Source organism: Mytilus galloprovincialis, chromosome 14, assembly GCF_965363235.1.
Source record: "Mytilus galloprovincialis chromosome 14, xbMytGall1.hap1.1, whole genome shotgun sequence".
Taxonomy (NCBI): Eukaryota; Metazoa; Mollusca; class Bivalvia; order Mytilida; family Mytilidae; genus Mytilus; species Mytilus galloprovincialis.
In genome coordinates, this window is record NC_134851.1 from 38416296 (window position 1) to 38432582 (window position 16287).

The 16287-nt window shown below is 31.7% G+C and overlaps 2 long non-coding RNA genes across 2 annotated transcripts; one reads left to right on the forward strand and one right to left on the reverse strand.

Moving 5' to 3' along the window:
* Nucleotides 1-1160: 1160 nt before the first annotated feature.
* LOC143058822 (uncharacterized) lies at nt 1161-6078 on the forward strand. Its single transcript, XR_012973247.1, has 2 exons — nt 1161-1201; nt 3169-6078. It is a non-coding gene; the product is annotated as an uncharacterized LOC143058822 (long non-coding RNA).
* Nucleotides 6079-11091: 5013 nt separating this feature from the next.
* LOC143058201 (uncharacterized) lies at nt 11092-14669 on the reverse strand. The gene is made up of 2 exons (XR_012972940.1): nt 14487-14669; nt 11092-11866 (listed from the first exon to the last, which is right to left on the reverse strand). It is a non-coding gene; the product is annotated as an uncharacterized LOC143058201 (long non-coding RNA).
* Between the last annotated feature and the right edge of the window lie 1618 nt (nt 14670-16287).

Sequence of the window (16287 nt, forward strand, 5' to 3'; positions counted from 1 at the left end):
TCATTCACAAACAAATGACAGTCCGTGGGACTTTTGTGTAATGTGTGGAAGACCTAGTTCAATATATAGACCTAATAATTGCTTTCGATTGGATTTGACTGGCGCATCAATAAAAAAAAAAAAAAAAAGAAACGTCAACATTGTTTATTGACCCGATAAATTCCATATTAGGACAATTAAACGCTGTGTAACGAATTAATCCTGATTTTGTTATATTACATATTATTATATTCAAATTCAAAATTAGGACAATATCAACCAAATTTATTTTAGATATTTAACCTAAAACTGTGAAAAATTTAAAATATTAGGACTATATACTTCTGCTGTTGTTTTTTTCTATGGTCGGGTTGTTGTCTCTTTGGCACATTCCCCATTTCCATTCTCAATTTTATATAACAAATCATTTTTTTATTATTTTTATCAGGTCAATGGTATAAGGGAGATAATTCCAATTGACGTAATAAATAATGGAGATAATTCCAATTGCCGTTATAAATAAGGGAGATAATTGACGTAATAAAAAATTGTACTGAAATTTATTAGGACAATATCAGCCAATCAAATTGCGAGAAATTACTCTAAATTAGGATAAAAATTATAACAAAGATATGGTTGCAATTATTATTGCGATTGTTAAACAAAGAATCAAAATTGCAAGATTTAAGATTTGAGACATGCTTTATATAAAAGCTATTACAATTTGGAATGCTGAATTTTATTTAAGCGAATTTCGAATGAATGTTTTGATTTTAGTGAAAACTATCCCGTCACAATTCTTCCATTTATAAAAACATTACGAAACTTGCTGAATTACAGTTTATTGAATTATTTTAGAAAAAGAAGGTACTAGTTATATAAAATTCTATTCACAAGACAAACATTTCTTCAATAACTTGATTATGACAAAAGACTTTGTAAAAAGCAAAAGCTACTGAATATAACATCAAACCCCGTTTAAGATGTAATTCTCTTTCCGTTCATTCGCAATAAGGTAACAAAAAACAAAATTACATGGGTTAAAAAAAAGAAGATCGGACTAAACGAACTCCTACTGTTTAGCCATATACCGGATTAATGTCAAAGCAATTGCTTGTAATTTGAAATGTGTATATAGTGTATTTTAATATATATTATATGTTATATTTCAATATTAATTTTATAGAGCATGTTGATTCCAAACCTGTTAATGAGAAACCAGGTTAGTGTTACAGTTATAACTTAAATAGTTTTGAAATAAAATAGTTTGCCTAAATAGCGCATCAAGAATTGCACTATCAGTGTTACATCATAAAGAAAATCCTATAACATATCCAGATTGTATTTATTTCTTTTTTCTTTAATAATGGGAACTTCTGCAAATGTTTGCACCTTTCCTTAGTCAGGAATCTGATGTACAGTAGTTGTCGTTCGTTTATGTTATTTATACCTGTTTCTCGTTTTTTTATATAGATTATACCGTTTGTTTTCCCGTTTTTATGGTTTTACACTAGTAATTTTGGGGCCCTTTATTTAGCTTATTGTTCGGTGAGAGCCAAGGCTCCGTGTTGAAGGCCGTACATTGACCTATAATGCTTTTCTTTTATAAATTGTTATTTGGATGGAGAGTTGTCTTATTGGCACTCACATCACATCTTCCTATATCTATTCAGTACTAGACTTGACATGCTCATTGTTGCAAATGCTGCGACTGGGCGTCGTTACTGTGATGCATATTTGAACTGGTCAATTGCCAGAAGAAGAAATCAAACATATGTCTCTTTGATTTATATATCTTTTTTCAGATTATCAGTTTTTCACAACGTGATCCTTACAAAAATGCAATAAAAATATCCAACTGAAAAAGTTAACAAAAGTTATAAAATGACAATGCAATGACCAAAAACAAAACCAAAAACACAACATTAACAGTTGGTATACAAAACACAAAATAAAAATATAGAACTAAGCAACACGAAAACCCGATGTGATCTCAGGTGTTCCGTATAAAATTGGCAGATGCAGAATGACTGTGAATGAGACATACATGAGAAGCCTGTAATTCAGTGGTTGTCGTTTGCTTATGTGTTACATATTTGTTTTTCGTTCATTTTTTTATATATAAATAAGGCCGTTAGTTTTCTCGTTTGAATTGTTTTACATTGTCATATCGGGGCCTTTTATAGCTGACTATGCGGTATGGTCTTTGCTCATTGTTGAAGGCCATACGGTGACCTATAGTTGTTAATTTCAGTATTATTTTGGTCTATTGTGGACAGTTTTCTCATTGGCAATCATACCACTTCTTCTTTTTTATATCAACCCTCATTTTGAAATGACGGTGATGTAAGCAATAGCTTGACTCTTAGTCTTACTAAGTTTGAATATTGATCTTTCTAGAAGAACACAATCAATTTCTATTGAAAATGTTAAAACAAATATTGTTACATTTATTATAATTGCAATTGTTGAAAAAAACAATAAGTGCACGATTTCAGATTTAGGAAATTCTGCACATAAAAGCTTTTTAAATTTCAAATGCGATTGATATTAGCGAAACCTTTCAAGAAAACGATCTCCTTATTTCCATTTAAAAATATATTGTGATGGATTAATGTAAGAAATCAAAAAAAAAAAAAAAAACTGCGAATGCTCTTAGATCAGTAATTAGTTTCTTTTTGTTGTTAGGACATACAAGTACCCGACCACGTCCTCTCTGTGTTTTTGTTGGAAGTATTTCTATTTGTATCCATCAGATGAGTTAAGTCTTTTTCAACTGATTTGTATAGTTCGTTCTTATGTTGTACTGTTACACCAATGTCCCAGGTTAGGAGAGAGTTGGGATCCCGCTAACATGTTTAACCCCGCCACATTATGTATGAATGTGCCTATCCCAAGTCAGGAGCCTGTAATTAAGTGGTTATCGTGTGTTAATGTGTTACATATTCGTTTTTCGTTTAATTTTTTAACATAAATTAGGCCGTTGGTTTTCTCGTTTGAATTGTTTTATATTTGTCATTTCGGGACTTTTTATAGCTGACTATGTGATTTGGTCTTTGCTCATTGTTGAAGCCGTACGGTGACCAATAGTTGTAAATATCTGTGTCATTTTGGTCTCTTTTTTGATAGTTGTCTTATTGGCAATTAGCTTTATTAAATTTATACAAAATAATCTATATTTTTTTTCAGCGATACTAGTGATGGCTGCCGTAGAAAATACAAAAGATTTAGAAGCATTTAAGTGTGACGTTGAAAAATCAGTATCAAAAAATAAAATACTTGATGTAGTAATTGAAAACAACACCACTGACGAATTTCTAAGCAGAACTGACAACCAAATAAACACAGCAAAACTGATATTCATACTTGTCTCCGATGTGTTCGTGAAACGTTGCTGGCCTGATGTCTCCAAGATGAAAAATTTGAGTTGCGCATTAGTTGATAAAAATCCTTTGGTAGTTCCTGTGAAAATTATAGGCAATGTCAGATTTCCTATGGGATTACAATCAGCTCATTGTCTTGCCTTTCACAGACGTGACGGTTATTACAAGGAAGCACTAGGAAAGGTTTTGAAAGAGATCATGGAATAGTTATACGTTACTTTCTGTATTTATAAATTTTTTATTTTGATTGATTGCCTGGCGTATGCGTCAGTACATTCTGCATTTGTAAATTTTGCATTCCTATTGATTGTATTCAATATGCGTCAATATTTGTATTCTAATTGATTGTTTTATTATGTGTCAATATTGTATTCTTATGCTTATGTAGTATGTGTCAGTTCTTGTATTTTTATTGAGTGTCTGTTATATGTCAACTATTGTTTTCTAAAAGATTAAAATTGAGAATGGAAATGGGGAATGTGTCATTTGTCTGTAAAATGTGTCATTTGTGTGTATACTGTGTCAATTCGTGTATTCCAATTGATTAAATTCAGCTCACTGCCTTACCTTTCACAGACGTGACGGCTATTACAAGGAAGCACTAGGAAAGGTTTTGAGAGAGATCATGGAATAGCTAAATATTACATTATATATTTGTAAAAAAAAATTATGGTTGATTGCATGTATTATATGTATGCGTCAATACATTCTGTATTTGTAAATTGTGTATTTTGATTGATTACACGTGGTACATTTGTACGCCAATACATTCTGGTTTTGACAATTTTATATTCTGATAGTATGACTCAATACCTTCTGTATTTGTAAATTGGGTATTTTGAATGATTGCAAATTGGCGTATGCGTCAATACCTTCTGTATATGTGATTGTGTATTCTAATTGATTACATGTGGTACATGTATGCGTCAATACCTTCTTTATTTGTACTTATTATATTTTGAATGATTGCCTGACGTATGCGTCAATACCTACTGTATATGTGATTGTGTATTCTAATTGATTACATGTATGCGTCAATACCTTCTTTTTTTGTACCTTTTATATTTTGATTGATTGCCTGAAGTATGCGTCAATACCTTCTGTATTTTTAAATTTTGTATTTTGATTGATTGCCTGACGTATGCGTCCATACCTTCTGTATTTGTAAAAGTGTATTCTGAATGATTGCCTGACGTATGCGTAATCTTGAATTTAAAATTGACATCATTTTGCTCAATAGTGGAGAATGAAAAATGATTCTCACCATTTTTAACGTAACATAGGTTTTAACAGCTACAGGATCACAATGTTGTGCATGTCAACCCAGCTTTGTTACACTACTTACATCTATCAGGACAAGTTTTCTTGCATCCACATTTGTGTAACTCCTGGAAAGATGTTGCAATTACTGTTAAATTGTGTCCAATTAGGAATTCACATCGCATTTGCATAGTGAATAAGGCAAAATTTATTGTGTGAAAATATATATTTGGCCCATATTTTACCTCAAATTAAAAAGTTAGCACACATCATGCACATATTCATGAATTTGTCAAAACTAGATTAAGGTACCAGGTGTTCAGAAAATAAAACAAATTTCCCATTGAACCAGTTAGCATGGCAACAAACCATGACTAAATTTGAATATTTTGAAAACATCTTTATTTTCCATGTTTTTCAACAAATTTTAAGTAGGTTTAAGTTTGGTAAAGTATGTGCGGACTCAAGAAACAACTTTATATTTGGTGAAATTATGTCAATAGTTATAATAAAGTTTCTCTGAAATCATTTTGTTGTTTCTTGGCTGCGCAGGATGTTTCCACAATGGAAAATCACAATGGAAAACTGCATAAATTCTGCATTTTTCAGCGTTTTTGTAAAAACGGTACTTATCATGACTTAATTGTGACATCATCAGATAAACATCTTTCTGTTTTTCATTTATATTTCTTGACCCTATTCATTTCCAAACATTCTGTGCCAAGTTGAAACAGTTATCAAACATGTTATTTTCTTTTGCCAAAACAAGACCTTTAATGCCCTTTCTCCTTTGTAAATTAGGCCTTGGGCTTTGCAAAGGGTCTCCTTCATAAATGTACCATGTAGAACCCATAGTTACTGTCAATAGAAAAGGGGAGATGACATAACGTTGACAGAAGTGAAAGAAAATATATAGCATGTACGAATAGAGATATCGTAAACGAATATCATTATATTTTTGTTTTCCCAGCTTTACAAGCTGAAAGAAGAAGATTTATTCCAAAATGAACTAATACCCAGACATAACATTATCAAATTTAACACACTGTTTGATTTAAAAAAAACAAAGACACTCAGAAACCTCTGCAATTTTATAAGATGTATTGATAGTAAGCTCACCCCTTCTAAACAAACATAATTTAACATATTTATACACAAAAGATATTTCTTTGTACAATTTTAACTTTTCCATTTGACTGTTTTCTTTTATTCGTTATCTCGTCCGAAATTTTATGCATTTTTATTTTTATTTTTATTGTTTAAACTTCTCTCTAACCTTTGTACTTCCATGATTTTATGAGAATAAACTATCTAACATGTAACTAGAATGGGGAATTACTGGAAATAACATGTTCATTAATTTAGAAAATATAATAAAATAGCACTGCATTGTTTTTATGATGCATTGTGGAATGGTGGTTTTATTTTAATTATTAAAATTATTTGTCAACTTGCATGAAGTATATTTTTTTTATTTGTATAATTATGCCCCATTTATGGGCATTATGTTTTCTTGTATGTGCGTCTGTCCGTATGTTCGTTCGTTCGTCCGTCTGTCCCATTTCAGGTTAAAGTTTTTGGTATAGGTAGTTATTGATGAAGTTGAAGTCCAATCAACTTGAAACTTAGTAAACATGTTCCCTATGATATGTTCTTTCTAAATTTAATGCCAAATTAGAGATTTAATCACATGTTCACGGTGTACTGAAGATAGAAAATGATAGTGCGGATGGGGCATCCGTGTACTTGGGACGCATTCTTGTTTTTATCATGTACCATGTGAAATTCCGTTTGAAGCTGAGTTAATTTTCTACTAATCTAAAAAAAAAAATGCTTGCATGTGAGCATACACCAGATCAAATCCCTGTTGACGAAATGTCTATTTTCTTTCTTTAACAAACTACCCTGTCCATTTTGCACATAAAAAGCGTAAGCCTAAGAAAGCGTTTCCCTTAATTCGACTCTTCATGTTAAGCTGATATAAATAGCTTTTACTTAAAATACTAGTAAGTTCTAATGCATCTCTGTTGTTTTGTTCCGTAAGCAAGAAATTTGGAGTTATTTATTTTACTGGAGGTGTGATGAGATCGAAGATCATCGAAGCTGTTGATTATCTCCTTGATAATATTTATGTACGTTTCGGCAACTAAGGCCGTGTTCACACCAAACGCCATGTACAGTAAACATGTTTACAATTAGTTTAATGTAATGTACACTGGTTTCACATTAAATTTGTTCACATCTATACACCTTGTTTAGTTACCTGTACATAAGAATTGTTCACACTTTTAAACTATATGTCATTTAAATGTTCATTACGTAGAACCGAATGCAAAATTTTCAGACAACTTGTCTAGCAGTTAGGGAACGACCATTTGACTACAAAAAAAGGGGGGTCCTGAAAATATTCTGACCCCCAATTTAAAAAAAAAATCTGGTCATACAGATGAAAAACAAATATTCTGTATCCGGAGTTTATCCATTCATTATAGTCTTAAATATTGAAAAAAAATATTTGATTGCTAGCATCGAAAAAAATGGATAAAAACGTTCGCACGAAAAAAGTTCTGACTCAGAAAAAATAATAGAACCCCCCCTTTTTTTAACTTAAGAGGTTCCTCCTTTATGAAAGCAACTTTGATGATTTGCAGTAGTTTAAAGATATTAAATATGTCTCGACTACGAATTAGAAAACGTAGGCTGCAACTGCGTGCTTATAGACGAAGAAAAAGAATTGAGATATTAAGGATCACTACATTTCTATCTTTTCTGTTTGGTTCGAATGGTATTTCTTCTCTAATGAGTATTTAGCAAAGGGAGGGGGTTATGTTTTTTTTTATTATTTCTAAGTGTATTTTAATGTATCTGAGATACTAGACAAACACTCCAATTTACCTCACACTTTTTTAGTAATGCATTTATGAGTGAATCGTTGATTGAGTAAAGACCAGTGGCAAATATTTCCGAGTATGTCCAGTCGATTCAGGAAGACCTTTTCAGGGGCGATTGCAGCCATTTTAAAAAGTGGGGTCCAAACCCAAGACAAAAGAGGGGGGTCCAACTATATGTCCCCATTCAAATGCATTGATTGTCCAAAAATTGTGTTTGGAAATGATGATGCTTTGAGTCTTGATAAGGGGTTAATAAAGCTACCTAAAGGTTTTTTTTATTACAAATTTTAAAATATATCAAGTTTAGACAAATATTTCGGTATAAAACTTTATTAATAATTATTATAAATATCAATTTTATTCACAAATCGTTTCTTCCTTAAATATGCATAGTAAAACTAATGTTCTAAATGCCTAGTTTTGTGTACGCTTAACCTACACAAGGCCTACATTGACTATCGACTGCATGTAGGCAAAACATGATTTACACTATATGTAAACATTGAGTTTTATCAATGGGGACGTAATTGTGTTTAGTTTACGTGTGAGTTACACTAACACATCTTCGAGTTTAGGTCAATGTGAACACGGCCTAAGTTTATCGACAGGTTGTTGGTATTCCAATGGGCACTAATTACGCCCCTTTAATAGCAGACTTGTTTTTGTTTTGTTATGAATCACAGTTTATGACCAAACTTAGTAAAGATCCTTCTAAATTGCATTTAATTGAAAAATATAAACAATACTTACCCTTATCTTGATGATATTTTTTCGTTAAATAATAAAGAAGTTTCTAATATACTGCCAAAATTTACACAAAGGAACTTACTTTAAATAAATCAAAATTAAACAATAATAACTATTGTTTCTTAGATTGAGATATTTCGGTTTTACACGGCATCTGTGCACCCAAATTTACGACAAAAGGGACGATTTTTCGTTTCCTATTGTTAATTTTTCCTTTCTTGATAGAGGTGTTCCTTGTGCACCATCTTACGATATTTATATTTCACAACTCGTTCGCTATGCCAGTGTCTGTTGTGACGTTTTTTTATTTTAACGAACGTAATCTATGTAGTAATGGTACATTATTACGCCAGGGATTTCGTTATCACGAATTACTTAAAACCTTCACTAAGTTCCTCCTTAGATATAAAGATTTGGTTTTGAAGTTTGGTTGTACCTGTAGAAAACTTATTTAAAACGGAATAGCACATCCTCAGTATTACGTAAAATGTTGTTTATTGTGCCCAAAATTTAGAAAAGATCCTTTAGATAAACTTATTCAAAAAGGTTACCAATTCAACACTGTAATTAGGTCATTGAATATTGTTTTTTTTATTGGCATTAGCATTGAGTTTGTTATCAGTTAATTAAAAGCTAACTAAATATTATTGTTATATAGTATTGTACATATACACATTCATGGATCTACAATCTGTCGATACTTGTATATTGGAATTGCACAAGGTCATGTCTTTCTCTGACTGTTTATGACGTCTTTTCATACTAAATCCAATGGATGTTGGATGTGTACTGATTGATTATTTATATTTTAGATGCATGATTTTTTAATAAGTTTTTAGTGGCTTTGAACTAGCTGTCAGTCACTGCAAGTACCCTCAGACCTGTACTTGGTATGTTTTTGTTGTTTGAATAAACAAGTACCCGGCCACGTCCACACTGTTTTTGTTAGATGTTTTTCTATTTGTATCCATCTAATGAGTTATGCTTTTTCAACTGATTTTTATAGTTCGTTCTTATGTTGCACTGTTACACCACTGTCCCAGGTTAATGGGAGGGTTGGGATCCCACTAACATGTTTAACCCCGCCACCTTCTGTATGTATGTGTCTGTCCTAAGTCAGGATCCTGTTATTCAGTTGTTGTCGTTTGTTGATGTGTTACATATTAGTTTTTGTTCAGTTTTTGTGCATTTATTAGGCCGTTAATTTTCTCGTTTGAATTATTTTACATTTGTCATTTTGGGGCCTTTTATAGCTGACTAAGCGTATGGGCTTTGTTCATTGTTGAAGGCCGTACGGTGACCTATAGTTCTTAATTTCTGTGTCATTTTATTTCTGGTGGAGAGTTGTCTCATTGTCAATCATACCACATCTTCTCTTTTATATTTAATAGCTCAACATTCGTATTTTAATGTCAGTATCGAAGTACTGGCTACTGGGTAAAATAAAACGTTGAAATTCCTTAATTATCAAAGATAAATCTGCTCTCTTGTTCAATACTCATTTTCAAAGGTTCAGATTTTTTATATAAGCATAAAATCATGTAGAAATCATTTTGACATCCGACGTCCATGTTCAAATCTTTCTGGTGCCGTGGGACGTCAGAGAGTTTATTCATATAGAAAACATTAAAATAGTGACTAAGACATAGGCTGCAAGTTTCTGCCTTTAAATCTCAATAGATTCATGCGAGTTTTTGTAAATTTTTCTCCACGAATACGTTCATTTTAACTATAAATTACCTCAAAACCCCCTTACAGTACAAACAAAAACTTCCACCAACCTACCATTTTTTGGCGACGTACTTTCACTTTGAACAAGATGATGCAATCTCGTAATCTTCTTGCAGTCGTGTGACTTAAAGTCCCCGAAGCTTATACATGCAAATAAGTGTGTGAATCTGTATTAACTACGCCCGTAAGTCCAACTCATCCCACTAGGCGTCAAACAGTCTCGAACTACACTAACTCATAGAAGTTAACACGTGTATTATGGATGTATAGTACCAAAACAGTAAAATCTAAAAAGACGTGAAAAATCAATAAAATGGCCAAATAACAACCGTCTTCAAGTTCCGTTGTAAGCTCGCGGTGATCATTTGATAAGAACCTTATGGTACAGAGACATATGCTGATATGTGTAACAGTTGCAACATTAGAGTTCATATTGCTTTGTATTCTCAATCTGCAGCAATTGGTAATGTAAAAATAAGTAAATAAAATTGAAAATTGAAATGGGGAATGTGTTAAAGAGACAACAACCCGATCAAAGAGAAGACAACAGCCGAAGGGCACCAATGGGTCTTAAATGTAACGAGAAACTCCCGCAACCGGAGGCGCGCTTCAGCTGGCCCCTAAACAAAACTGTATACTTGTTCAGTGATAATGGATGTCATACTATACTCCGAAATATACACAAGATGTATGATTGATAAAGAGAAAACTCGCCACGAGAGATCAAATAACGTAGGCCTTCGAAAATTAGCTAAACCCATTCCTCTTAATAACCCATAAATAGTTATCAAAGGTACCAGGATTATAATTTAGTACGCCAGACGCGCGTTTCGTCTACATAAGACTCATCAGTGACGCTCATATCAAAATATTTATAAAGCCAAGCAAGTACAAAGTTGATGAGCATAGAGGATCCAAAATTCCAAAATATTGTGCCAAATACGGCTAAGCTATGCCTGGGATAAGAAAACCCTTAGTTTTTCGAAAAATTCAAAGTTTTGTAAACAGAAAATTTATAAAAATTACCACATTATTGATATTCATGTCAACCGCAATAAAACAAACAGTCAAACATAAAACAATTCAAACGAGAAAACTAATCAAAGTTGCATAGGTTTATTTGATTCATTGGTCAGACCTGCATTACTTTTCTGAAATTGTTCCTTAAAATACTGACTTTTGAATTCCACTTAAAAAACAAAACTACTTGCAATTCTTTGCAAACTGCGTGTTTTCTCAAGATATAAATTCTAAAATATAAAGGTATATACTATTTTTTTCCAGTGGTAATTTACGACGAATTAACAAATACCCGGGAGTTCTAGTACGAAAGAAGTTTTGATGTCAATTTTATATCTTTAGTTAGTCATTATTACGCATGTTATTTAGCACTATTGCTAGACTGCCTTTCCTTGTGACTTCAACAGGTTTTTGATATTCATCATCGTCAGATGTTAAGGTTGTCTCGTTTTTCGGGTCTGGTTTATGATAAATTCCATCCGTATCAGTCCATTTCTTTCTATTCTTTGCATTGTGTACATGACAGGATTTATCAATTATTAGTCCACGTTTCACTTGTAGCGGATGAATTTTACAAATAGTCTTTTGGTCATCTGGTCCGAATTTTATCGTTACATAGCAGACCCCTTTTGATGAAGCTGGAAAAAATTCCATAGAAGTATATCTATTCACTAGTGTGTAACCATATTTATCAGGTGAACTCCATTGTGTTTCTTTATTTACATGGATTCCAAGTCCACCAAAAGCGTCGATTTTTCTGTTTGCAACTTTCTGATATTCGATGTCACAACCAACTTTCACGTACAAATTGTGAGTACTAGCGTTAGATATAAAAATAGAATTTCCCATTATGTTCTGCAAAAAAGTTGATGGTTATTTTCTGTATGTTATAAAAATTACAAATATGTCTAAAAACATAGTAAAATATATATGTATTTTTAAAACAGCGTGAATAGAAATTGGTCACCCTACCGGACACATGATATCACCAACAGTCGTTGATAAGTTTTGTATTCCCCAGTCTTTACTTATGTATTAATTGTTTGGTGGACAAACTTGACTTGTATTGTTTTGTGAATAAACTTTGCTCATTGTTGAAGGCCGTACGGTGACCTATAGTTGTTAATTTCTGTGTCATTTTGGTCTCTTGTGAAGATTTGTTGTCGGATTGGCAATCATACCATATCGTCTTTCTTATATGTCTTTTCTATCAGTCAATCGAGGGGCAGTAGTCACAAATTGTAAGGCAAATTCTCCTTATTGAACGTGCCCTAATAAATATTATAATTTTACCATATATATGTATTGTTTAAATACCGGATAGCTCAGATAACAAGCTAAGACATGAATGTACCATCTCCGTATCAAAGTAACAAGCAGCAAGAAATTACATATAGTAAAAAGTAATACATGCGTAAACAGACAATACTCAATATTTTTTTGGAGCATAACTCAAATTAAGATGCATTTTTAGTAAACACAGACAAAAAAGAAAAGTGGGACTTTCTTGGATGTATTTTGATTACTGTAAATTCAGAAAGTTCAGATGTTTTTTATTATTGCGAAAAATGGACAAGATTCCAGTCGCAATAATTTAAACTCGCATTTTGAATTTTTTTTATACGAATTAAACAGGATTTTTATCAATATCGCAAAACTCAAAATCGCATTTTAGTCTAAAATGACAAAATCGCAATAATTTCTGACTTGACAATAGTCAATGCTGTTCAATTGAAAAGTATGATGATGATGGATCATTTTTATGCGTCCAGCGACAACAACTACACTCATATCCCGACGAGATGATATAATGTGAATATTTTTCTTTTTACTTAACTGACATTTTAAGCCGTACTATTTAAAAGGTTTTAGTTTACAAGTGACGATAACCTTCAGCACGGGGAGACATGGCACCATACCTGATCACAGTACTAGTATTTTGTGAAATATGAGTTGACCAGTCTTAGTTTGCTCCTACATTTACAGCCGAGTTCATTACGTTTGTAGCTAAAGGTAATATCCTTGGTTTGCTTGCTTGCTAGCTACACCGTGAAGCCATTATAATATAAGGAATACTACCCTCCTTTCGAAATAGCCTAATCCTGCGGGCAGATAGATTGGTTACCTGTTGGAATAGTAAGCAAGCTTACCAAAGATATTACCTTGAACTACACACTCTATGCAATTGGCTGTAATGACGCATAATAGTTTCAATACAGAAGCAAATGCCAATTTGCAAGTCTTCAAATGGTTTTATCCGACCGGGGATCATCCGCGACATCACATGCTCAAAATTAAAAAAAAAACAAAAACAATATAGCGGAGAAGCCCATTAAATACCCTTTAATAATAAGGTAAGTGAAAATCGGAAGTATTCAAACATTATTCATACGGTGACCTATAGTTGTTAATGTCTGTGTCATTTTGGTCTCTTGTGGACAGTTGTCTCATTAGCAATCATATCACATCTTCTTTTATATATATATAACTCTTCAAATGGTTGGTTTATGAACATAAGATTTCGCAATTCAATTCAAATTCGTTGCTTCACCTTTTTTTAACATTATTTACAGTGTTTATAAACTATTTATAGCAACACATATTACATAATTGTTACCCATAATCGTATTAAGAAGATCGTATCCTTCCTATTACACTAAAAAAGATTTGTTTAAATATTGCGCAATATAGAATAATATGATAGATGGCAAAACATTTAAAATCAAAATTAAAGACCAAGTGTTAACGGTTGAAAGCTACTCTTAACAATCTTTTCTGATGTGATAATTGGTAGAAATCCATGTTTTATGTTTATATATAGTATATAGTACATGCCTGCCTCAAAAATAGCACCGTATAGTTGTGACAAAGACCATTTTTCATGTGACTTTAGAAATTGAATTGTTTTGATCTTATACATACAAACTCCTTATAAAATATAGTAAAGCACTCATTTTACAATAATTGTTTGAATCTATAAAAATGTTATGAATGAATTCAGAAACTAAAATGCAGAAAAATATCACATTATACACACTGTACGTAACTTATTTTTCGCGACTTTCAAATATTATAATACTTAAAAAGAAATAATAACGCGAATTCAAATCATCGTGAAAGTATGCAAAACTTGGATTTTCCCTTGTATAAATACCAGCAAAATGAAGACGTAACTTATTTTTCGCGACTTTCAAATATTATAATACTTAAAAGGAAATAATAACGAGAATTCAAATCATCGTGAAAGTATGTGAAACTTGGATTTTCCCTTGTATAAAAATACCAGCAAAATGGAGACCGCCAAAAAAATAATTCGCCGCGAAGTTTTTAACTCAAATTAAAGTACATGTACCATGCACAAATTACGATGGTTTACTGAATCTACAGTTTACTGTCGAAATCCAAGAACCCATGCCCGACAGACACATTTAATCATTAATTTTATCGGATGATTATTGTAATTTTTGTGACTTACCTTGTTAGATATCCTACTCTTTTTTAAATTTAATTCATAAAAACATTTCAAACGGGATTTTTAGTCAAACAGCTTATAAAATTATCCGATACATTTCAATTAAATGAAAGGTGTCATAGCGTGACCGGACATGACAAATTATTATATATGTGTTTCTAATGGAGATACATAAGCCTTTACTGATCCAATATCCCATACAGACAGAGTTGTCGTCCTTTCCTCCTTAAGGGGGAAAGGACGACAACTCTGTCTGTATGGGAGATTGTTCCTGATCCCGACAAAATGTAAAACAATTACAAGATTCAGAAATGTTTACCTTATGAATTATTTTAAAAAAATTAACCTGCAAATTCTAAAAATTATTCCTGTTTTAGTGCTAACCTTCATATATATGTTTTGGTATTTGGCAAGAAACATGTATATGCTAGAATTGAATGTGGTGCTGCATTTTTATTATTTATTTGTATGCTGAATGCCTTGTTTTATTTGTTATTGCATATACTTTTATATTCGGTGAAAAACTTAATATTAGAGCTTATGTTTGTAATGTTTGTCAATATGCCGAATCAAAATAAAGTTTTACTTACTAACTTACTTTTAAACAATTCAAATTCGTTACCCACTTACTTATACGCATAAAGTAAGTAAGTAAGTAAGTAAGTTACTTACTAACTTACTTACTTACTATAAAAAAGTAAAAACAATGTGTAATTAAAGTTTAATAATGACCCGACTTACATGTTCTTAATTACCAGTCCAAAAGGCGTAATGAAACGAAATAAACTATTGATTAAATTGAATTCAATGTTATTTAATTAAAATACCATTTGTTAAATTATTGCAATTCAATAAGATCCGATTTAATTTAATTTCTATTCATACATACTATACTACTGTCGTAAACATGTTGTTAAAATTGTATAATTCTATTACGCTAAAATAAAAATAAAATCGTTTTGGACACGAAGATTAAAACTCCGAAGTCTCCAAAGTCAGTAAAATACTGTCATGGCTTAACCCGCAACCCCTTTGTCAAACACACATTACAAGATGACCACGGGGACGGACATTTATATATAAAGTTTGAAAAGTATTTTGTTTCCCTATATAACTGCAATAGAATACATTTGCAACTGACAAACTGACAAACTTCCATGTAAATAATATCAAAATCCATTGAGATTTAGGACTATGTACTCATTGTTAGGACGAATTTTATTTAAATGTATACCTGAGATAAAACAGGACATCAAAATATCTCTCAATAATATTAAAATCCCTAGACTGTATACGTCCTTCAACAATGAGTTAAACCCATACCTCACAGTCAGATATAAAAGGTCCCTAAATAGTAAATGTAAATCAATTCAAACGAGAAATGAGTGTAAAATATTGGCTATTTTACGTTATGAAGATTCATTTTAATTTTGTTTAAATTGATATAGTTTTATGCGACTGTCGTAGAAGTGACAGGTTTAGCTAGTTGTAAAACCAGGTTTAACCCACCATTTTCTACATTATAAAATGCCGTTACCAAGTCAGGAATATGACAGTTGTTATCCATTCATTTTATGTTTTTGAGATTTTGGTTTTGCCATTTAAATACGGACTTTCCGTTTTGAATCTTAAGTTATTTTACTTTTTTGATATTATTATAATAAGATAATATGATCATCAAGTTTGAAATAACAGTCCGTTTTCAGACAAAACGTTTTAGAGCTTTAAAGTTTCGGACATTTTTTTTGTATGAAACATATTTAAAAACGTGATGAATAAAATAACCCGCATCCCTCCTTTCTTA